Source organism: Canis lupus, chromosome 1 (genome assembly GCF_003254725.2).
Source record: "Canis lupus dingo isolate Sandy chromosome 1, ASM325472v2, whole genome shotgun sequence".
Classification (NCBI taxonomy): Eukaryota; Metazoa; Chordata; class Mammalia; order Carnivora; family Canidae; genus Canis; species Canis lupus.
The window spans coordinates 42292553-42318162 of NC_064243.1; the positions used below are offsets into that span (position 1 = coordinate 42292553).

Genomic DNA, 25610 nt, shown 5'->3' on the forward strand with positions numbered 1-25610 from the left:
TCACAAAACTAGTTTGGAAGTTTTCTTTTCTATGCTCTGAAAAGTTTAAGTAGCTTTGGGATTATTTGATCCTTAAAACTTCAAATTTTGGAACTCTCTTTTAAAAATTTCTGGACCTGGTGGCTCTCTCAGAGAGGAGCTCTCTGGAAACTAATTCTTCTGTAATAATTAGTCTTTTCAGACTCTTTATCTCTTCTGGAGTCAGTTTTGTTATATAAATCTGATAAAGTTATTTATTTTATCTAGATTTTCAAGTTTATTGCATTGAATTGGATAAAGTTTCTGAGATTTTTGGAAAAATTTCCTCTGGCTTGATGGTTACTTCCACCTTGTAATTTATTTTGTGTATTTATCCTTCTTTTAGAAAACTTAGGTCAGCTAGTGGTTTCTGTATTTTGTCAGTTCTTTCCCCCCAAAAGACTAGCTTAAATTTTTTTTATTGGTTCTACTGGCTTTCTACTTTCTAACTCATCATTATATTTTTAGCTTTATTAAGTCCTTCCTTTTGCTTTCATTCAGTGAACTTTGTAGTCACTTCTCTAGCTTTTTGAATTGGTTTTTAAAATCACTTATTTTCATATCCCAATATAGATAGTTAATGCAAAGAGTTTTCTCAAAGGTTTTTTTTGATTATGTCCTATAGATTCTGATGTATCTTGTTTTTATTATCCTTATTTTTAGGATAATAAGTAAGATAAGTTATAATATAAATTATCTTATTATCCTATATTCCAACAACCTCACATTTTATTTTCCCCTTTATTCAAGAGTTGTTTTAATAAACAGTTTAATTTCCAGAGTATTTTGGGGGGGTTTGTTTTGTTTTATTTTTAATAATTTTTTTTGGCTTTTGGATCAGAGAATACTGCTTAGATTATTTCAATTATTTTTGGAAAGTAAAGTTTTCAGTAAAGTTAAAGTTTTCTTTGTAACTTAATGTAAGTTCACTTTTTCTAAATGTTCCATATACATTTGTTATGAAAGCTTATGTATTCTTATTAATTGATATATTCTGTAATTTGTGCTTAATGGAAATCTATAACCTGTTATCTAATGCATACATATTTATATTTTTTAGCTGTCTTGACCTTTATAGATTTCTGTGTTGCAAAGTTTTTTATTCATTTGATCTTTTTTTCTGAATTGAATTTTACCATCTAATATCAAGACCATGACCCCTGGTTTCTTTTTATTTCACTTAACATATTTTTCTCATTATTTATTTTTAATATCTGAATATCTTTGCTTTGTGTCTCTATATTTATGGTCTACGATTGGACTTTTCCTTTATTAGCCAATCTGGGAATATTTTTTAATAAGTGAGTAAAGCCAACTTAAAATTTATTGATACAACCTCTATGTTTGATTCAAATTGTTATTTTATATTTTCCACATATTAAATGGTCTCTTTGCTATTTTTATTTGCCTATTTTCTTTTGTTGTTAGGTCTTTTGTATTTTTGGTTTGGTTATATATTTAGTTAGTTCTTCCTGCAGAAATCATGAGTAGTAGTGAAGTTAGCTAGCAGTTTACCATCCTCAACCACCCTCAAATGTTAGCCACTAGGGTTATTTTTGTGTTAAGTTTTGCAGTGTTAGGTATACTTAAGCTCTACTACCTTTTTTTTTAAATAATAAATTTATTTTTTATTGGTGTTCGATTTGCCAACATACAGAATAACACCCAGTGCTCATCCCATCACGTGCCCCCCTCAGTGCCTGCCACCCAGTCACCCCCACCCCTGCCCACCTCCCCTTCCACCACCCCTAGTTCGTTTCCCAGAGTTAGGAGCCTTTCATGTTCTGTCTCCCTTTCTGATATTTCTTACTCATTTCTTCTCCCTTCCCCTCTATTCCCTTTCACTAAGCTTCTACTACTTGATTTGTCAGAGACAAATACCAGTTTATTCAGCTAATACCTATGAGGTAACCATTAGCTAATAATTTCTAAGACTCTTCCTTACTCATCTGATTTTTATCACTTGTATTTTTATACATTGTTAGAGCTTATAATACTTAGATGGGGGTTTTCTTGGTAATAGCTAACCCCAATTTTTAGTGTTAACTCTATTTTTAACATATTTAATGTCCACCTTCAGACCATATGCTAATGATTTTCTAATATTTTTAGTTTTTTTGGTTGTCTGGAGCTTAATTTATCAGGAAAGCTTCATGAGAATGCTTTTTTTAGTTTTAAAATGTTTATAATTGTTTTTCTGTGTCCTTTATGTGAAAAGTCTTTGGTTCACATTTTTCCTCAAGTATTTTAAACTTCATTGTTTTCTAGTATGAAATGTTGCTGGCAAGAAGGTGGATGGTAGTCTGATTTTCTTTTCCTTATTAGTGATTCGGGTTCTGAATGCTACAATGTTGGTTTTTTTCCCCCATAGACTTAAATTTGGTAATCTTATTAAGCTGTCTCCTTGCTGACCATTTTGGGTCAGTTTTCCCATACACAAAGGATACTCTTCACCTGTACTTTATATGTATGACTTTCACTTAAATCCTTTTATCCTTTTTCTTTAGTATTTATCTTTGCATCCCCCACACTATGTTGTCTATAGAGCTTATTTGGTGTCATGTCCTGTCTAATTTAGTTTGCTTCTGAATGTTTTTTTTTCTTAATTTTCAGATTTATTTCTAAAATGTCTCAGTTCTTGTTTTATTTGTTTCTGTTGCCTGACCATATCATTTCTGCATTTTCGGTTTCCAATATGTGCAACTATTCAAGGATTTTACCATATTCTTTAGTATTTTAAATTCTGAAATACAAGGCTACAGTTTTCATTTACTCTGCGGAAGGAGTCCCACAAAGAGCTGAGTTGTCAAAGTGTACCCCAGTGAATCATAGACCTCATTCAACACACCAAGTTTTTACTAACAACTAGCAAAGGATACAAGCTAAAGATGGGTCATGCTACCCACTTTCTGGATTTTGTTAGTATTTTTGTAGATAAAAAGTCTATGAGGTTAGCTTCCATTTTTTAGCAGCTGCATCCCATAAAATAAAAAGATTCCAGGGTTCTGTTTTTGTTTTTGCTTTTTTTACCATGAGCAATTTAGACAAACTCAATATATCTGATTTAAAACATTCTTAGACAAGAGTTTGCCTTGTTATCTTTCTGATATTCAGTTCCAGTAGAATGTTTATAAGATCTAGTTATTCAATATATGACATACACAAAAAACAAATCTATTTTTTTATACCAGCAACAAATATAAAATTAAGGTACATACGTAATGTATTAAACATATATGTAATGAAATATTACATAATTAAATATGTATTTAGATATACTTTAATTTATAAATTGTATATACTTTATAGTAACAAAAACTATAATGTAATTTGGAATAAAAATTTTTTTAAAGATTTTATTTATTTGAAAGGGAGAGAGAGAGAGCATGAGCAAGGAGAGGAGGAGAGGGGGAGGGAGAGAGAAAGAGAGAATCTCTCAAGCAGACTCCTCACTCAGCTGAGCCTGAGACAAACTTGATCTCACAACACTGAGATCATGACCTGAGCTGAAACCAAGAGTCAGATGCTCAACCAACTGAACCACTCAGGTGCCCCTTTTGTAATAAATTTAATAAAGAAATGGCAGGAGCTCTATAGAGATAATTAGGTTCTTCTATTGAAAGACATTAGGAATATAAAGCATTGTAAAGAAAGTTATACTGTTTTATACATGTTTATGACTAGGAAGTGTTATTATTGAAAAATGTATTAATTCTTCACAAATCAATCTATAAGTTCACTGCATTTCCAAGCAAAATTTTGGGTTTATTGTAAAATTTATGTGGTAGAGGTCAAAGACCAAGTATAGCTTAAATGCTTCTGAAGGCTGAGATTAAGATGGGAAAGTTGGGTAAAAAACCATAATAACAAAAAAAAAAAAACAAAAACCATAATAACTAACTAAGTTTTGAAGCCATAAAACTATTATAATTAAGACAATGTGGTATGGCATAGAAATAAGCCTTTTGACTAATGAAATAGAAAAGGGAGTTCAGAAACTGATATTTATGAACAATTGACCTATGAGAGAGAGAACATTGAAATTTTTAGGGAAAAGAAGAACCATTACATTAATAGTCCTGGGACAACTGATTATCTATGTAGAAACATAAATAAATAAATTGGATTCTAATATATAACGTGAAAAAATTAATTCCAGATGAATGAAGGACTTGAGAGACAAAGCTAGAACTTTTTTAAAAAGATTTTATTAAAAATAAATGAATAAATAAAAATAAAAAGATTTTATTTATTTATTCATGAGAGACACAGACAGAGGGGCAGAGACATAGGCAGAGGGAGAAGCAGGTTCCCTGAGAGGAGCCTGATACAGGACTCAATCCCAGGACCCCAGGATCATGACCTGAGCCAAAGGCAAATGCTCAACCACTGCGCCACCCATGTGCCCCCAAACCTAGAACTTTTTATAAGAAAATGCAAGAAGATGTCTATGATGGGGTCTGAACAAGGAGACTAAAAGAAATATTGATAAAGTGAATCTCTCCGCAATTAACAGGTTTTATAAAGAAAATGAAAAGAAAGTTGTAGAAAAGTGAGTATTCATTTTTTATTATGCTTAAAAAAACATATATATGATTCAAATCCCTTTGTTTGAATCAAATAGGACACTGACAATATAGTAAGGAAAGAAAGCACAACCTGAACAGCTCAGGACTGCCTTTTCCTTTTCCATCCACCGCCAGCTAAGTCAGGAACTGGCGCCACTTAAAGTTCTCTGAAATGTGAAATGGAAATACTTGTGGAGAGCCCTCACAGATGCATTTAGAGATTGTATGCTCAGGAAAATGGAATTGAAATGTTTTAGTAAGAGTCATGGGCCCAATCCTTGAAATAGATGTTGGTCGAGTTTTCTATAGTATGTAATTACAACACAATAAGACTCAAAAGCATTTCAATAAAGTGTGGGTGGAAGAGAAGCAGCTTTCTTCAAGGGCTTCATTAGCTTTCTGCAGACTTGAGCTCTCCAAGCCCTTGGGAGGAATCCTGTTTACCTTGGTTCAGAATCAATTTTAACCATCACTGAGGCCTGGGGGGTCAGAGTGCAGCATGAAGTCCTTGGGAATACATGGGATGGGGAAAGAAAGGATGAAAATGTTTTTCTAAAAGCCCAGGAATGGGTTCAAGTTTTGTTTACTAGTTGTTTCCAGAACAATACGTTATAGTGCCAACCACTGATGAAATGATAGGATTATACTCCAATCCCTACTTTAGTTTCTTTAAGAAGTTCCTGGTAACTTAGAGTAATGGCATTGGCCTGGTTTAGTGTTATTCTGTTAGACTAAAAGTATAATTTCTACATGTACTGTGGCCTGTAGCTTTGGAAATATTTAATAAGGGGAGAGAGAAAAATGAAAGAGTAGGAGATATCATAAAAACAAATGAACAACAAAACACAGAGGCCAGAACATTGCCCTTCACGGTAAGGATGATGAGAAAGACACATTTACCCGTAAAGGACACACAGATCATCTCTCATTTCTTTCCTGAAAATGCCAGTACACATGACTCTGCTTGGAGTAGAACAGGTTCACCTGGCCTTTGAGGTCACATAGATGGTTTTGAGCCTTGCTGTTAATAAGACGCAGTGAAGTTTTCTTAATTTTTATTTGTTTCTAATAAACATTCATGAGCTATTACCTTTACCTGTCTTACACTGCATTACTTAAAAAAAAAAGCCACAGAGTTAATCCTTAAAAGAAAATAAGGTAAGTCTTCAGTGTGATGGCCATTCTAGAGTGTTTGTCATCCTCATGGTTTATAATGTGCTCTCCTACACATTCTCTCATTTATCCTTAGAAGAGCTCTGTGAGGATATAAAGATAGACATTATAATGTTCATTTTTCCTCTGGGGGAAAATGTGATTTATAGCTGTTAAGGTATCTACTTATGGGGATCCCTGGGTGGCGCAGCGGTTTGGCGCCTGCCTTTGGCCCAGGGCGCAATCCTGGAGACCCGGGATCGAATCCCACATCAGGCTCCCAGTGCATGGAGCCTGCTTCTCCCTCTGCCTGTGTCTCTGCCTCTCTCTCTCTCTGTGACTATCATAAATAAATAAATTTAAAAAAAAAAAGGTATCTACTTATGATTGCAAGACTGGTCTGTGGCAGGAATCAAGACTCTTCATTCCAATGTCAGTGCTTTTTCATTGCACCATGCATAAGTGGTATTGACTGTTAATATCAACATTTTCCTAGGCATTAGGAATAGAGAGAAAAATAAGATACAAACCTATCCTCTGAGTGCCTATTATCTACTGAGGGGAAAAGGACAGTTACATGAATGTATAAGGCTTAATGTGTCAATAAAAAGTAGACAAGTACCAAATGAGGGGGAGACATAATAAGTGAGTCTGTGGGTATGCCAGTAGTCCAGGCCTAATCTTACGAAAGGTGGCACAGGAGTAATAGATGGCAAAGCACAAAAGTTATTTACTGTGGGCAAATGAATGGCCCTCTCCCAGGGCAGAGGAAGAAGATAAAATTTTGTGGAATATTCAATCTATGGATCTAGTACCCAGCTTCCGAGTCTTATTCCCAGGACAGACACTGTGCACTTGATCATTGAACACACTTTGGAACCTTTGAGAAGAGAGTTGTGGGTAACTTCATAGTCTTAGCACAGCAGTAGCTTGGAGATCAATGAGGGCATGGTTCTCCACACTATTGTTCAGATACATAGATCTACATGTGTGAGGAGGGTCCCAGAGAGACCTTTTAGGAGGGTTGAGCGTGGGATAGGGCACAATAAAGGGTAAAAGCCATGGATATGAGCCCAGCTGGTGAAGGGAATGGTTGTAGAGGGGCCATTCTGTGTGATGCCAGAGAGCCCAGGCTCTGGAGCCAGACTGCAGACTGGCTTCCAACTACTTGTGAATTGGAGCAGGTTGCTTAACTTCAATTTCTTTTTTCTGTAATCATAGTATCTTTGTCATGGAGCTTGATAAGGATTCTATGAGTGGATGTCAAGTGCTTGGACCACACTTGTTAGCACACAGTAAGAAGAGAATAAATGTTAGCTTTTATGGCTATTGTGTCACTATTGTTAGGTCCATAGTGAAGCTGAATCGCATCATGGCCTAATCTATGAGATTTTGTTGGTACTAAGGAAAGAGTAACAGTATCTTAATTAGTGTGGTCACCAAAAAGTGAGCTAAGTAATTCAAGATAATGAGTAAATAATTTTACCTTTTTTTGCAGATGTTAGTAAATCTGCAGAATGTTGATTCTATGAGGTATGATTTTGGGGACTTACTTCATTTGCACTTACAAAGTCACTGAATCATTATTTAAGAACTGAAATAGCTTTAGAGACTTAGGGTGGTGCTCTTCAAACTGCCTGCTGTGGGTCTTTCCAAGGAGATGACTAAGAGGTGGCCTGGAAGGAAGGAAGCAAGGAGTGGGTCTGTGGGACATGCTCACAGTTCTTCCAAGGCAGATGCACTTTATTCTGTTTTATAGTTGGAGTATCACATATTTTATTTAATAAGGGCACCACTTTAAAAAATGGTTTGAATACCGTTGATTGGTTCAGCCTCCTTGTTTACAGATGAAATAGCATTTCAGAAAGGTTAAGGATCTGCCCAAGGTTGCACAGCCATTTACTGACAGAGCAGGGGGCCAAGAACACAAGTCCACTTTTCCTGATACAGTGCTCTTTACTATTTACATGGTACTACCTATTGCTACACAGTGCAAGATTACTACAATTTTCAGATTTTAGCAAAATCGAAAGGAAAATTCAAAAATATACTTTTCCTAGTTCCTAAATGTGAGAATTACATATGAGAAGCAACTGCCAATAATTTGGCAGACACGTATCCACTGCCCCCATCACACTGTTTTCAGTATCACTTGTGGGTATGTTTGTTCCATGTCCAAATTTTTATTTGGTGAAAACTTAGATTTAGAAACATTACATGAAGTTATTAGAAAATAGAAATTATAAGGTAAACACAAGGCAAGGATTGTTGATAATAAAAAAAGACAAAAAGGATGAAGGAAGCAAAAGAACACCACAAGAATGACAAGCAGTAAAGAAAGATATGTTCAATGAAACAGAATTGTTTCAAATGTGAGCTCAGAAGTTCTGGTATCTTCTGTTGACTCTGTTCATGGGCCTGGTTTGTGAACTGGCTTCAAGCCCTTTTTTGCTTAATGATTGCAGTTCCAATTTCATTATGAAAAGCCTGCGATTCTAAGAGGAAGATAGTGCTCAGGTCACTTCTGAGTCTACTTTTTAAACTCAAGTTTCTTGGATTGTTTGGCAAAATGGTTTGCGTTTGTTGGTCTTCCTTACTGGATTTCAAAGCCAGAACAGTGTATCCTAACTTTAAAACTAACACTAAAATAACTACCTTGTTCTATTTCTTATTCTAATGAAAAATACAAAACATTTCTTTTCTAAAAATGGAGTCTGGATCACCTTAAACCGTCCTATACTCGGTTCCATGCCACCTGCTCAAGGACAAGCTAGCAAAGATGGCCTTCTACCAATTCTCCTGCTGTTCCCTTTTAATTCCTAAAAGCACTTATCACAATAGGAAATTATCTTATCTGTATTTATTTGTGTGTTATCTGCCTCTGCCACTTGAATGGAAGCTTCAGGAAAGTAGAAGGCTTTGATTAACTTACAAAGTGCTTGGCATGGAATAAGAGCTTGCTAAATCCCAATTGAATGAGTGACTAGTATCCCTGTGAGAATTCTAGGTCATTGGTTTAGTTATCGGAATTTCAACACTCTCTATTGAATAGTGTCATTTGTCTTGAAGGATGGTGAATGGATTAAGATATTATGTTTTTTTAAAAAGTTTTTATTTATTTATTTATTTATGAGAGACACAGAGAGAGAGAGAGAGAGGCAGAGACACAGGCAGAGGGAGAAGCAGGCTCCATGCAAGGAGCCTGACGTGGGACTCGATCCCGGATCCCCAGGATCACGCTCTGGGATGAAGGTGGCGCTAAACTGCTGAGCCACCCGGGCTGCCCAAGATTTTATGTTAAAATAAAGAAATAAAAACATTGTGTTTTCTTAGGCCCTTCAATGGCCATGACTGATTGTAATTTGTGTATTTTGTTTGGTTTTTGCGTGCATAAGAACTTTTGCAATTGGGATGGCCAGGTTAAGCAATGTGAATTTTATTTTCTTCCTGCTATAAGGACATGGGGGAATTTCCTCCCCCTCCCCACCCCCCGTGAGTCTCATCTTTGGAAAACACAAATCTCAGTCACCCTTCTCTTAAATTCTTTCAGGAATTCTCATGAAAGTGCCATGGCCTCTCTTGGCCTGGGGATGAAGACCACCTTGCTGATCAAAGCCTGAGGCCCTGTTTCTATGGCTGCTTCTTCAGTCTCATCCAGGACCACTTGTGTCTGGGACCTCCGAGTTCCAGAGTTTCAGAATGTTGACTTTCTCTTAGTTTCTCAAACTTATCAAGCATTTTCTTGCTTCCAAAATCTACACACAAGTCTCTCTCCTTAGTACACTCTTGCCAGTTCTTGTTCTAACTGCTAGTTCTGCAGGCTCCAGATTAAATGTCGCCTCCCCAGAGAGGCCTTTTTTGACACCCACAGTCCCCTTATCTCACATAGTTCCCCAGTTAAGCTCTCTCATCTGACCCCATACTCTTCCTTCTTGGCATTTATCACAATGAATAGTTTTATTTTATTGTTTGTGTATGTGTGTTTGTGTTCAGTATCTGTCTACCTGACCAGACTGTATACTACAAGAGGGCAGTGGTCTGCTCATTGTTATACCCTCCACACCTATGTGGGGCCTCCAATGGTAGATTCTGACTCAATAAATATTTACTGAATGAATAAAAAAATACATGATTGATTTGAGTTGATCTTTGAGTTTTTAGTTTCTAGCACAGAGTATTTGAGTTGATCTTTGAGTTTTTAATTTCTAGCACAGAGTATAACGTATATAATGGACTCAAAAAATAGTGCACAACTAAAACTGGATTAATGACGATGTGAGGTGTTAATTGTATTTTCTCTATGAAGAAACAATGAATGGCTTACCCAAAACAGAAACCCTGTTCTCACATCCAGACGTAGCACACCCTCTGTGTTCATTGGTTTTCTGTCACTCCCAGTAACAGGACCTGATTCTCTTAAGTACAGTGGAGAACAACAACTCAATCATTTTGTTTGTATAATTCCAAAACATCCAACTGAAAAGTGAATAACTGAGGCATCCTTTTTTATGTTTTACATACTTGATGTAGGTATCTTAAAAGATTGATTGAATCTCTTTTAGCTGGGTATTTGAATAGACACAACCATTAGAAAATTTTTCCCCCTGGGGACCTCCTTTACCTCTTAAACTGTACACACTGAACAAGCAAACTCAAGTGGATCATTGTCTATAAAAGTACAGAATTCCATCTCCCTTTGACAAACCATTCAAACCCAGAAGTGTGTTTTACACGTCCTGACAGAAGCATCTGTGATTACCAACTCTAACCTGTTTTCTTGCCACTTTAGCATCCAAAAGTATATGAAAAGAGTGCATGTTAAGGCTTGTTCTATTTATTAGAAAATATCTCTTGGCTTAAAAACTCTTTTGACTATCAGCCTCCTGATGTGAGAAAAGTAAATAGCAAAGAGTTGCCCAGAGTCTTACTCCTGTGTAACAGCTTAATAAAGATAATTGGACATTAGATGACTAAGGTTGGAAGCTAATATCCAGACATGTCTCACAGATAGGTCAAGCTAAGGTTTCCTATATAATTTTCATGATAGCCATTTGCAATGTTATGAACAAAGAGGGTCTGAATCTTTTTCGGTGAATAATAAGTATATCAATTATCTGTACCCTGTCACCAGGATTGAAGGTAGGCTCCCAACCATGTTTGCAAAGCTGGAGCCCACCTCAGGGACTGGCATAAAGAGGGAGGAGGAGGGAATGAGAGTCCTCCAAGTCCTGTGTTGGGGCATGGGTACGGGGCATGGATATGGCCTTCATTCTGGAAGGGGTTGGGTATGGAGTTAGGTGTGTGTGTGTAGCTTAGTAACTATTAGTAGCCACTTCTACACTTCCATCATCATCAGTGAGTTAATACCTCAGCAAGGCAACTGTGAAGGAGAATGACTTTTTCCTTGAGCTAAAAATATCCTGAGGACACTGTGAGGAAAATACTTACCCCTTTCTTTGATTGCAATGAGCATGTCTTCTTTACGCTAAAAGGATCTTGTTGGCTTTTCCCTCATTTTCAATGGAAGTCCATTTACTGGACACTGATGTTGTTTGGTTGTGTGTCAAATGAAAACAGCAACAGTGACAAAGCTAAATATGAATTTAAGCTAGGAAAGGCAGAGAGCTAAAAACTTTCTTTTAAGAGTCACATTTCCTAACTTCTTCAACAAGGTCTGCTTCACTTGAAATGTGGCTTCTGAGAACTTTACATTTCTAGAATGCTGCTAAATTGCTCCGTGCATTGATTCTTCAAACACTCAGTGAAGATAGCCCTGGCTTTCGGTCTCATAGCAACTCTTCTCAAGAAAATGGACCCAAATTCATTTCCTCTTAAAGTCCAATCCTTCTCTGAGTCATATACAACATGGTTTTTAGCTCCCTTTCTCAGAATCACTACAAGAGGATGATCTTCTGGCCATGTTCCTAAGATTTGCCTTATTGATTGTCATTTTATTCCATTTTCTCCCATAATTCTCTACCTAAACAGTACCCTTTTTAAGAGGATTGATATATTTTGCTAGTTATTATCATGTTTTTAGCTCTATTTCCTTGACATATAGCCTGTGATAAAGTTCACTAACATATAAAGCACGGAGTTTGGTCCAACTCCACAAGGTTCACATTGACAGGTACACAAAGGGAAGGCTGGGAATGAGAGAAGAAAGCTCTCCTCCCAGTGAATTTGCTGGGCCCTATTCTAGTAGCCTTCAGATCATTGCACTTGTTCAGAATAGTTATACAAGGTAAAGACCTCATACTTGGGAGGTCTTTGAAGAGTCTGAAACAAATGAGCCCTGGGAAATTTTTTTAAAAGGACCTTTTGTCAATTCTTTATCAGCTGCTCAATATTGCGCTTTGTTATAACAACAGAAGCATTGGTCTCAGTGTTTGTAAGGGTCTACAATCCAGTTATTTGGTTTCTTTTCTACTTAAGGAGACGCCACCCCCTGGAAACTCTACCACCAGCAGCATCATAAATTGGAAACTCCCTTTCCAGAGTATATTCTCTGTAGCTCCTACTTCCTCTCCCCTTATTCCTATTGGACTGATTTTTTATCTTTGACACTTAATACCTCCTATTCTTTGATTACAGTCTTCTGATTTCATTTTCCTCCTGGTCTATCCTAAACCTCATTATGAATAACTGCAAAACTACCCTCCAGAATCTCTGCCCCCTCAACTTTTCTCCATGCTTCCAGAGTCAGTCTTCTTACTTTGAACCCCATCCACCATATGCTTGCTTCCCTTTCATCCCCAGGCTACTCAACAGTGCTAGAAAAAGCCAAGATGCCATCATGATTGGGACTCAATCCATGCTTATCTTCCTTGACTTCTCTAACCTACTATGCAGAGATTATTCGGTACTTCCTGAAACCTTCCTCCCTGGTTCTTTTTCATCTTCCCCACTAGTCCTCTTATGTGTCTTGCACAGACTCATCTTCTTTTATTTATTATAAATAAGTAAATGATAGATAGATAGATAGATAGATAGATGATAGATAGATAGATTTTTAAAAATTTTATTCATTTAAGAGAGACAGAAAAAGTGCAAGCAAGAGGAGAAACAGAGGGAGAGGGAGAAGCTGACTCCTTGTTGAGCAGGGAGGCTGAAGTAGGGCTCTATCCCAGGACTTAGAGATTATGACCCAAGCCAAAGGCAGACATTCAACCATTTATGTCACCCAGGCATCCCTCATCTTCCTTTTAGGCAATATCCCCCCACCATGCCATCTGCTCCTCTCTCTCCCCACTCAGACACCCTCCAGGAGCAGCTCCCAGAGCTGAATCTCCAGACTTAAAGGTTTTTCTGAGCTCCAGGTCTCTGAGATCTATTAGGGTGGCCTCTCCCACATATGGCTTCCTGTTTCTTACTATCATAGCACCTAGTTTTTTCCTCCCTTTGTACCACTAATTAAAATTTTATCAAATTGCTCCTTTTTTCTTCTTTTTCTTTTTAACTGTCTGCCTCCCAAGTAGGCTATAAGTTCTCTTGAGGCAGACACATTTCTGTCTTGCTCATTATTATGTTCTTACTACCCAACATGAGCATGTAGTTGGTACTCGATAAATTCATTGAATGTAGAACAATGTACACAGCAGGTATGAGCAAAGCATGGCCTATGGGCCAAATCTACTCTGCTACTATTTGTAAATAAGTTTTATTGGGACAGAGTCTTGCTCATTAGTTGTATATTGTCTATGGCTGCTTTCACCATAAAAAATGTTGAGTCAATGCAACAGAGACTATATTGCCCATAAAATCTAAAATATTTACCCTCTGGTCTTAAACATTAAGCATCTGCTGGTCACTAATATAAGGGATACTCTCAGAGCACAAAGGAAGAGTGTATAACACAGCAAAGAATGGTAGGCTGTCAGGGAAGTCTTCCCAGAAGAGGAGATACCTATTTGAGCCTTGAAAGATGAGAAAGAGATATCCAAGGACAAAAAGGGGTGAGATGAGGATAACAATCAAAATATCACAAGCAAATGCTTTGGATCATCTGCACATGACCTGCAGCATGAATTGCAAGGCAGGCAGTAAGAAATGGACTTGAGAAGACTGGACAATGGTAAGAAATCCAAGGACATTTTTTTTTAAGATTTTGTTTATTCAGAAAGAGAGAGAGAGAGAGCATGAGCAAGTGGTGGGGGGACAGAGGGAGAGGGAGAGAGAGAGAGAAAACCTCAAGCAGACTTTGCACTGAACGAGGAGCCCAACTTGGGGCTCGATCTCATGACCCTGAGTTCATGACCTGAGCCAAAACCAAGAGTTGTACTCTTAACTGTCTGAGCCATCCAGGGGCCACTCCAAGGGCATTCTTAAGCTTCACCCAACCCCAGGGCCCTCACAGCATTGACACTTTCCTCTCATGTCCCAAAGTGTCCAACCTCAATCTACCTTCTCTATTTTCTGCAACTAATATCACTTCTTATTTACTAAACAATTTGAAGTAGTAGTATTCCTAACCATAACTGCAGAGTTTCTCTGTTTTCACATTATTTCTTCTCTTATTCTTTTTTCAGTTAAAAAAACACATTCCTTCTCTTGCAATGATCTTAAGTCTGCACTCCTTCATTTTCCATGTCTCTCTCCTTCCATCTCTGCCACCTATCCCATGGCATGCCTTCTCCTGGCCACCTTGAAACTTTCAACATTGTAGTCTCTCTTGTCCTGCCACTTCTATGCCCACTTCTTTTGACTGGTTCAACTTTGGCTCCCTGCCAGAGATGTTTCACTCCTATTTCCTACCTCTGCTTCTTTCTTCTGTCTCTCCAGCTGTCTGCTATATTTCTCTCTCTCTCTCTCTCTCTCCTTTCTGTGATGAGCTCACTCCCTTTCCCAGTTTTATTATTTAAAAAAATCTTTTGGATTTATTTATTATTTGATGGTGGGGGAAGGGGCAGAAGGGGGGGGAGAGAATCCATAAGCAGACTTCCTGCTGAGCATGGAACCTGATGTAAAGCTCAATCCCAGGACCTGAGATCATGACCTGAGCTGAAATCAAGAGTTGGATGCTTAACTAACTGAGTCACCCAGGTACCACCCCTTTTCCAGTTTTAACCATCTCTATTCAGATACCTCAAAAATCTCTATTTCCAGACATTTTTTTCCTAAAGATTTTATTTATTCATGAGACACACACACACAGACAGAGAGAGAGAGAGAGAGAGGGACAGAGACACAGGCAGAGGGAGAACCAGGCCCCATGCAGGGAGCCCGAGTGGGACTCGATTCCAGGTCTCCAGGATCACACCCTGGGCCGAAGGCGGCACCAAACCGCTGAGCCACTGGGGCTGCCCTTTTCAGACATTTTCATGCTCTGTTTGGGGCAGTGTAAATTACCACAACTTTTTTGGAAGGCGTTTGGCAATATTTGTTAGAATTGTATTTTTTTTACTGCTTGACTCTGATATTACAAGTATCAGAGTTTTTTCTATACACTTTGGCAAGTGTGATACCTATGTGTGCAAGCATGATAATTGCACATTGTTTATTGTAGCTAAAAATGAAGAACAATATAAATGCCCATCAGTAGGGAAGCACTTAAATTAATATGAATATAGCAAAATACGAGGCACTCATTTAAAAGGTGAGATACATTTTGATGTGTTATTTTGTAGATGCCCGCTATTAGAAGTGGAAAAAACTAGTCCAAATTCACATATTTAATCCTGGCCTCTTTCCCAAGTTCCAGACATACATTTTCAGTTTTCTGCATGTCATCTCTACTTAGATAGTCTTGAGAAATTTTAAATTCAATATTTTTTTTCTTCTACTGGCATATGACAAATCCTTGGAGTTTCTTTATTTCTGCTAATTTTTCTATTTCTTTCATCATCTTTCCAGTCATTCTGGCATACAATTTCAAAGATGCCTTTAAATTCCTCTTTTCTTTGCCCAACACTGTAGATCATTCACCCAAATATGTTGATTGTTTCTTTGCAGAAGTTTTCCAAAATATCCCTTCTTTATCCTTGTTACCGTGGTCACAGTCTTGTGCCTTCTCTTCCTTCCTTACGCCTGCAGTCTCTTTCCAGACTCTCCTCTCTGCCTTACTCTCCTCTGCACACTGAAGCCAAATTAAATATAACAAAGCACTTATTTGATCATGTCACCCACTGATAAGCTTTCATGGTCTTTCCTTACATAGTATCTTTTAAGCCTTTTATTAACCATTCCACATGCTGACTAAGCGCTTTCTAAGTCTCTCTCCTTACAAACACCAAACTCTACCAGCTGGATTCCTCATCATTCCGTCATCACTTCCACCTATCAAATTTTACTGATACCATTTAATCTGCGTGGAATGTTCTTCCTCCTATTCGATCTATCCATGGAGACCTACATCAAATGCCATATACTCCTTGACATTTTTTCCTAATCATGCCAGTTGGAAGTGATTAAAATCTATAAAGCAAGTTGCCAGAAAATACATTTCTTATATCCTTGTGATCAGTCAGTAGCCTGTTTACAGAAGTTTATCTTTGTATCCTAAGTGTGCCTGTGTGTCAGTGTGACAGGAGTGAGTTGGGGCAGGTAGTAATCAGACTCATCCATCTATTTTACGTTATGGGGTTCAGGCTAGTGGTTACCACAGATATCCATAAATTTTCAGCTGTCAACACATGAAAATTCATTTCTTACTCAGGTCATTGTCCAGTATAGGCATCCTGGGGGGTTATCTTCTCATTCAGAGACCAAGATCCTTCTAACATTTGGTTCTGCCTTCTACTAAGTCCTGGAAATGCTCTTCATTTGGGAAGTAGATGAGGAAGAGGACTGGGAAAGGCACACCGGTTTCTTTCCTATTTCACCACAAAAGTGATGTTAGTCACTTCCACTCACTTTTCACTGGGCAAAATCTAGCCACATGGCCACTCTTAACTGCAAGGGATGCTGGGAGATGTGTTTAGGAGGAAATACAGGAGAAAAAGGAAATGTGTCTTGGTGAATATAGCAATATAGCAGTCTTTGTCAGTCATTACTTCTGGTCACCAAATAGCCATTCCTCCCACACACAGAACACACATTGCTTCTCTCCTAGGGAAACAGGGCAAAGCTCTAGCCATGACTGTGCCCAGCTCCAAGACCATTCATTGAAAGATTTCTCACTGACATGAAGTCCACTCCATCGAGCATGGATGTGACTCCTCCTGGTTTGACAGCCTCACCCCACAAATACACTTAATATCTGGTATTGGGATAAGGGAAAAAAACTGCAGTAAAAACTCCCCCTGAGAAAAAAAGGGAGGAGGGAATAGTCAGTGTCACTCTTGTGCAGAAGTTGTGATGTTCTATTGGGCATAAAGAAGAGGCTTCTATGGGGAGGAGCCTGAAAGCTCTTTGATTAGCCCCTGAATCTGTTCTCTAGAAAAAAGGAGCTTTCCACTGTTCTCCATGTAATCTGGCTTCACCCTCTGGGAGGCTCTTTCTTTCCATTATTCTTCTTGGCCATATCTGAAGTGAGTGGTGAGAAGCTGGTCCTTCAGGTGAGCTAACCAGTGTTCTCAGCACTTCCTGCTAGTGCACATCCTGTGCTTGCCTCAGCCCTTTCCCCAACAACTTGTCACAAAAAGAACATTTCAGGGACCTAAACAGGGCAGAATCAGAGTCCAAAAGGATCCTGGTCTCCTGAATGAGAAAGTCGCCTTACCACAAAGATGCCTACATTGGGCAGTGATGAAGAAAGAAAGAACTTGGAGCACCTGGGTGGCTCATTTGGTTGAGCATCTGCCTTTGGCTCAGGTCATGATCCCAAGGTCCTGAAATTGAGCCACAAGTTGGGCTTCCTCTCCCCCCAACTTGTGCTGTCTCTCACTCTCTCTCAGATAGATAAATAAATATTTTTAAAATTAAAAAAAAAAGAAAAAAGAAATTACTCTTGAATTTCTGAACTGAAATGTTAGGATTGGAGGCGGGAAACTCAGAGGCTTTTTAGAGGGGAAAGAGGTGGAGAGGAGTGGGGAGGGGCTGTGGGAGAGAGAGCGAGAATCTCAAGTGACTCTGCACTAAGATTGGTGCCTGACGTAGGGCTCGATTTCATAACCCTGAGATCATTGACCTGAGCTGAAATCAAGAGCCAGAAGCTTAACCAACTGAGCCACCCAGGTGTTCCAAGGCTTTTGTTTTTTAGTTCAGACTTGTAATTTTTTTTGGCAGTACAACTGTCTCAAAAGAAAAAAAAAAAAAGTGGGCTTCTATTCTATTTGCTCGTCGGTTCTATTTGCTTGTAACTGCAACTGAAGTGCTTTCCCAGTCTCCGTCCTCAAGACTGCTGCTCCTATTTGCTTCTTTCTCCTTTGGCCCCTCCCTCTAGATTTACTGGTGACTACTTGAGGCTTTTTAAAACAGTGTGTTTGGATGGGGAGGTAACACCCTGTAAGTGTCCCCCTTACCCACCTGAAGTGCTCTGAACACTGAGTTACTTTGTAACCTGAGAAACCTTCTAGATCTTTCCTCATGCACTTAGGTGGCACCTAAGGATCATTCAATCTTTGCCTCAGCTCACCTCTTTGTAACACTTACTAAGGCAGCTGTCGAGTCCACCACACACTGTCACTCTGACTCTCTCCATCCACTTCCCCAGGTACGTGGTCTGCCTTCCAAGTTATTTCAGAGCACAATTTAATCAGATATTTTTGCCATTACCAGATAATGTTGTGACAGAGTCCTCTGGCTTGCTCTGTTTCTTGCTATTTGGCACTGGGGAGCAAATAGTTTTTATGGCACTGACCCACTTCCAGTATGGTTTCTTTGTTGATCCACATAGGCAAATGGCTGGCTCAAACAGCTGTTACATCCCAATGGATTAATTATTTCTTATTCAACTTACAGTCCACGGTGGGTGATTCTCTCTATACACTCACTCAGGCACACAGTTTAAGTAATTGGTTCAAGGTCACACAATTGATAACTAGATGCACCAGGATTTGAACCCAGGCAGTCAGACACCAAAATCTTAACCACTTTCATCAGCTTTGAGATACAGCCATTCAAATTTTACATCTTTCAAGATGTATTGCTTATAATTTGCCACTTTTGGCATTTTGTTCCACATGCCAATGAGTTGTATATGTAAACCTCTTGATCATACAAATATTTATGGAGTCACAGCATTTCAGAGCATGTATTGAGAGCTTTTGTAGCATCAAAGATACAGAAACTCTTTAAATACAACCAAACCTGCCACTGTTGATTTTAGGCAGCATCTTAATTTATAGTCTTTTTCTACCCCTAATTGCACTTTCTTTGCAGGACAACTAAATTAAATGTCTTACATTGCTCTCCTGGGTTTTCTGTTTCCATCTGTCAATGTCTTTTCATCCAGAGAGGTGATGGGGTAACTACATTTTGTAAGATTATTTTTGAAGATGTACAAGTGAAGGTTTGATCTGCCTACCAACATTAGGACCCTTTATCTCCCATGTGAAGGACTAAGTACCTAAAAGCTTTCATTTCCACAGAGGAGACACTTCCAGAACATGCCATGAGCAAGTGTTCTTTCAAGTTCTCTTCCTTCTCCACTACTTAAGTGCAAGTGGCTTGTATATGAAGAGGAGCAGAACAAGGTTTCTTCATGTGGGGACTCTGAGGTGCTCTGAATGTGGACTGATGCAGTGGGTAGAGGAGCTCATTGTCACAAGCTGTCACATCTCACGATGGGGGGCATGGCTGGTCTGCTTGGTAAACTGCTTCTGGTCTGTGACTATGCTTCCTTTAAAAATAAATTTTGGTCTTTACCCAACATGTTTCTCTACCCCAGCAGCACCTCATGGATTTAGCCTAATTTTGTCTTATTTTGATAACTTTACTTCCAGATTCTTAGTAATCACCCATTTCTGGTGCTGTTGATTTATGCATCCCCTCTGAAATGCAGTTAAATGCTCTAGGCTGATTGGGTTCTTGAGGTTAGTAGAGAATATTTCAGCAGGACTTTGAAAATTAAGCCCTGACCCCAGCGTGTTAATGACTTTAGTGGACAGTAAAGGGTCCTTTGTGTTAGGCAGGTGACAAGTGTCTGTCTACCCTTTGGAGTCCACATAGGTTTGTACCTGATCTGAGGGTGACACATTATCCATTCACTAGCTCACATCGCCAGCCTTTTCACCTATGTGAACAACACTGGTGGGAAACCCACACATGCCACGCAACCAGGCAGTTATTTCCAAGAGAGCAACTTTCTAGTGATTTACCAGAAACATCTTCAGAGTCACATATTTTTATTTTTATTTTATTTTATTTTTTCATTTCATTTCATTTTACTTTATTTACTATTTTGAGATGGAGGGGACAGGAGGGGAGAGGGAGAGATAATCTTAAGCGGGTTCCACACCCAGCATAGAGTGGGACTCAGGGGCTCCATCTCACAACCCTGATCACTACCTGAGCCGAAACCAAGAGTCAGACTCTTCACCGACTGAGTCACCCAGGCCCCTCAAAGCACATATTTTTAATTTATTACACAAATAGTGGATTGGCTGAAGTGTTTAGAACAAGTGAGTTTTTCCCATTGAAAGGACAGTGAGTTTAGTCTTATAGAGACATCAGTGTGAAGTTCTTCAAGACTCTCACAGCACTGCTTAGACTATTGCAACTTCACTGGAATGAATGTCCCCCAGGGGCCCTCAAAGTTGAGAAGCACTTGTTTGCCTGGGAGGTAAGCCCCAGGATCTTCTTATCATAATGTCTCAATGACTTATATTTAATGTCTGCTCCCTTCTCCTCCTCTAAAGGGACACACCCACACACTCACCCTCGCCCTCACACATTCACACACATGCACACACTCACCCTCACACTCCTGCACATGCACACACTCATACGCACTCACACAACACTCATAGACACCCTCACACACTCATGCACAGACTCATAGACACTCACACACACACATGCACACACTCACCCTCACACACCATGCACATGCACATGCTCATACATACTCACCCTCACACACTCATGTACGTGCACACATGCATACACATTCACCTTCACACACTCCCACTCACACACACCCTTACAGACTTCCACTCACACACACTCACACATACCCTCACACATTTTCACATACTCCCACTCGTAGCACTCTCGTACAGTCACCCTCACACGGTCATGCACATTCACACACCCTCACACACTCCCACTCACCCTCCCACTCACACACACACTCACGGACACTCCTACTCCCACACCATGAGTTGAGAGCTCTGGCTGGGAGCCCTTGCTGGGGCTCCAGCTCTGGCCCCTACTGGGTGCTGAGGAGCACGTGTGTCTCGTGCTTGGGTGACAACTGCTGATACGAAACGACACAGATGTCCCACATCCAGGGAGAAGAAGCTGAGAGGGATACACTTCTCATGGGAAAATGTGGGGACTGCTGAGAAGGTGCGAGCAGAAAGGAGAATTGTTAAGGCTCCACTTTCTTGGTTTCTAAGCTGAACTTTTGCTCACAGCAGGTGAACGCAGGCTCCCTCCCACACTGAGATTTCCTCCCCTGCCGGCCTGCAGTCTGTTACGTAAACAGAGACTTTCTACTGAGAAAGGAACATTTCTCTATTTTGGCTATGGGTTGTTATTTTTAAAGCTTCCTCCTCCAAACATTTTCCCCTATCCTTGTTTATTTTTTCACTAGAAAGAAAATGTGCTCCTTTAAAAAAAATTTGAGTTCAGGACAAGAAACACTCCCTTGTAGTGTGCTGTCCCTGCTTATGGCCAAGTCACCCTTCGGCGTGACCACCGTCTCATCCCCTTGTTGGGCAATGTAGCTTTTAAAGATGCCTCCACTTCCATAGAGCTTCCGTGAGCCTGGGTGCCACTGTCGAAGCAGAGGGCTCTGTGGCAGTTGTTTTCTGGATACTTTAGAGAAAAAGACCAACCTCTCCCTGAACATCTACGTCTCTATTTACCCACCTATCTCATAGTAATTGTTATATATAGCTGCTACGGTGTACCGCGTATCATTCTAAACACTTTACATAAAACCTCATTTACCTTTATCTGAGAAGACTATGGCAATCGCTTCAGTATTGATGTGGGTCAGATGTGGAGAGGCTGACATCAGTTGTAAGGCTTTCTTTCTATACCTTTTCTGGAGGAATGTAGCTCATAGCCTTGCACCTGCCTTTTCTCTGTGTCTGTCTTGCCTCTGTTTTGGATCTCTTTATGAACAAAACTCGTGTCTTTCTTCTCTGTACCCTAATGTCTCGCCCAAAGTTTGGTATATAATGGGCAAGTATGAATTAAAATAGGGCAAGAAGGGAAAAAAAAGAAAAACTTGTTGGAATTCTTTCCTGGGAAGTAGGTAATATGGTTTGACTTTCCAGTTTTGGGTCCTAATCCCCTCATTTGGACAATGACAAAAATAATATTACCTTAGAGGGCAATTGTAAGAAAGGGATTCATTGAAAGCACCTAGCATATTTCAGATCAGAGTGGAAAAGATGGTTTACTCCACAAGTGGTGTTAAAATGACCTAGCTGCTTGGGACAAATACTAATGCTGAGTTCTATCCCACATGTCATTCACACAGAATAAATCCTGAACAGTGGGTGCACAGCTTTGGGAATATACTAAAATCTGTTGACTTGTCCACTCAAAATGAGTGAATAATATGATATGTGACTATGTTTCAATACAGTTGTTATAAAAAATAAATCTCAGAAGATGAAAGATTTAAGCATAAAAACATGGAGCTATACTAGAGGGAAACATAAGATGATTTTATGTATGTTACTGGAAGGGAAATGACCTTTTCAAGTAAGATACACTATTCTAAACAACACAGTTGGCCAATCGATAATGTAATAATTAAATATTTGGTAGAAGAAAACACCAGAAAAAAAAGAAAAACATGACAAACCAGTAGAAAAGCATTGAATGGGGATCCCTGGGTGGCGCAGCGGTTTAGCGCCTGCCTTTGGCCCAGGGCGCGATCCTGGAGACCCAGGATCAAATCCCACGTCGGGCTCCCGGTGCATGGAGCCTGTTTCTGTCTCTGCCTCTCTCTCTGTGTGTGTGTGACTATCATAAATAAATAAAAATTAAAAAAAAAAAGAAAAGCATTGAATGTATATAGATCAAAGGGCTAACTACTACAATATATAAAAAGCAGTTAAGAATCAATGTGAAAATGCTAATAACCCAACGGCAAAGGATAAGAACAGATCTCTTAGAGAAAGAGCTTATACCAATATATTCTTCTACCATATGCCTATTAGTACAAGCTCTTTGGAAGCAGTATTTGAAGTATTTATCAATATTAAAAATGCGTAAGTCCTCTGATCTAGCAATTCTACCTCTAGAAATTTTTTTATAGCTATCTATACATCTATCTAAAGACCTAAACATAAGAATAGTTATTTCATGAAATATTTGTAACAGCAAATACTTGAAGTCAAACAAAGTGTCAGCTGAAAAAGAAGTGGTTAAAAAAATTATAGCAATTTGTTCAGTGCAAAACTTATGCTGTTGGAAAGTTATGCAGCTGTTAAAAACAGCTGATGAAGAACTCCAAAATACATTAATTAAAAATAAAACAAAATCCTGGACAATGTGCTTACGGTTCATGTTTTAAATTATTATATTTTTCAAAATATATGTTTGCACATACATAGGATATTTTAAATCCTTCTTGCCCCCCTCGAAGACAACATGCCCCCAATTCAGCTTGTGAACAGAAAGATCAATGAATTTCTTTCACATGTATTATCCCATTTAACTTCTGCAACAACCCTATGGAAAAGATACCAATATTTCTTTTTTGAATATTACATATTATGAACCTTCGGGTTTGCTTATTTAGTAGTTGCAACTACTAATGTTAAATTCTTGATGCCAGGGCGCTGTTGCACAGGGAAAAAGGCTAAATTTTTTATAATGTAGGACATCCTTTATCACCTACCCTTTTCTTCCTTTCCCAGATTAATCTCTTATCTCTTTCGTACATCTAGCACACTGCTCCATATTCCTTCACTCTGCTCTTCCTTCCCGTGTTTAAGACCCTCTTCCAGTGATGCTTTCACACTCCTGCTCCATGAAAACCTGCATTTCTTCAACTGTCAACTCAAATGCCACCTACTAGGCAAATCCTTACCTGTCATCTTTGGCAGCGTAAATGGCTCCAGCCCAGCCACCGTCCTTTGCTAGAGTTCCTCCTGTATTTCAAAAGCACTTTATAAAGTCTGTTGGACCTGATTATATTATTTCAAGGTTTTGAGCATATTTAGAGTAGAGGCTCTGTTTTTATTCCCATAACTACCACAGTGCCTAGAATATAGTAGCAGAATTACACACACTTAGAATAATCATTTATCTGAATTGTAATCATTTTTATTAGGTTGAAGAACTCTATATTTTTTTTAAAGTTCTTATTTTAATTCCACTTAGCATACAGTGTTATATTAGTTTCAGGTGTACAAGATAGTGACTCAACAATTCCATACACCACCCGGTGCTCATCACATCAAGTGCCCTCCTTAATTCCCATCACCAGTTTCCCCCAATCCACCACCCACCTCTCTGCTGGAAGCCATATTTGTTCTCAGTAGTCAAGTGTCTGTTTCTTGGTTTGTCTCTCTTTTTTCCCCTTTGCTCATTTGTTTTTTTCTTAATGTATTAATGGAATCATATGGCATTTGTCTTTCTCTGGCTGAGAAAGACATTTAGCATTACATTCTTTAGCTCTATCCATGTTGTTGCAGATGACTAAATTCCATTCTTTTTATGGCTGAATAATACTCCATTGTATAACTGTACCACATCTTCTTTATCCATTCATCGATCAATGGAGGACACTTAGAACCCTTCCATATCTTGGCTATTATAAAAAAATGCTGCTCTAAATATAGGGGTGCATGTATCCCTTTGAATATGTGTTTTTTACTTCTTTGGGTAAATACCCAGTAGTGCAATTACTGGTACATAGGGTAGTTCTATTTTTAACTTTTTGAAGAACCTCCATATTATTTCCACAGTGGCTGCACCAGCTTATACCCCCACCAAGAGTTCACAAGTGTTCCTTTTACTCCATATCCTTGCCAACACCTATTGTTGTGTTGTTGATTTTAGCCATTCCAACAGGGATGAAGTAATATCTCATTATGGTTTTGATTTGCATTTCCCTGATGATCTGTGATGTTGAGCATCTTTTCATGTGTCTGTTGGCTAGCTATATGACTTCTTTGGAGAAACATCTGCTCATGTCTTCTACGCATTTTTTAATTGGGTTATTTGTTTTTTGGTTGTTGAGTTTGATAAGTTCTTTATATATTTTGAATACTAACCTTTTATTGGATATGTCATTTGCAAATATCTTCCCCCATTCAGTAGGTTGTCTTTTAGTTTTGTTGATCATTTCCTTCATTGTGCAGAAGCTTTTTATTTTGATGTAGTTCCAATAGTTTATTTTTGCTTTTGTTTCCCTTGCCTCAGAGGACCTATCTAGAAAAAAGTTGCTAAGGCTGATGTCAAAAAAATTACTGCCAGTGTTCACTTTGAAGAACTAGGTATTTAACATGGCAGATTTAGGGATTGGACAATATGTCTCTTCTAAGAATTTGAAATGAAATGCTTTATTGATGGAAAAACTTTTTTTTGTTTCATTTTGCCTTCCAGAATCCAAATGAATGTTCATGTTCCATGAAAAAAATGGGCTGCAGTTTTTTTGTTACAGATTAGGAGCCAGTAGATTTTTATGAATGTGAACATTATCAGGGTCTGGAGCCTTTCTGTTCTTTATGTTTTTTTTAAAGATTCATTTATTTGAGAGAGAGAGAGCAGGGAGAGGGGCAGAGGGAAAGAGAGAATTTCAGACAGCCTGCTGAGTGCTGAGCCTGACTTGGAGCTCCCTCCCAGGACTCTGAGATCATG

At 38.8% G+C, this 25610-nt stretch overlaps 1 protein-coding gene across 2 annotated transcripts in view; it reads left to right on the plus strand.

Annotated features, from left to right (window-relative positions):
- Positions 1 to 25610, plus strand: part of ESR1 (estrogen receptor 1) — a 277475-nt gene that overhangs the window by 211864 nt on the left and 40001 nt on the right. The window lies entirely within an intron of this gene.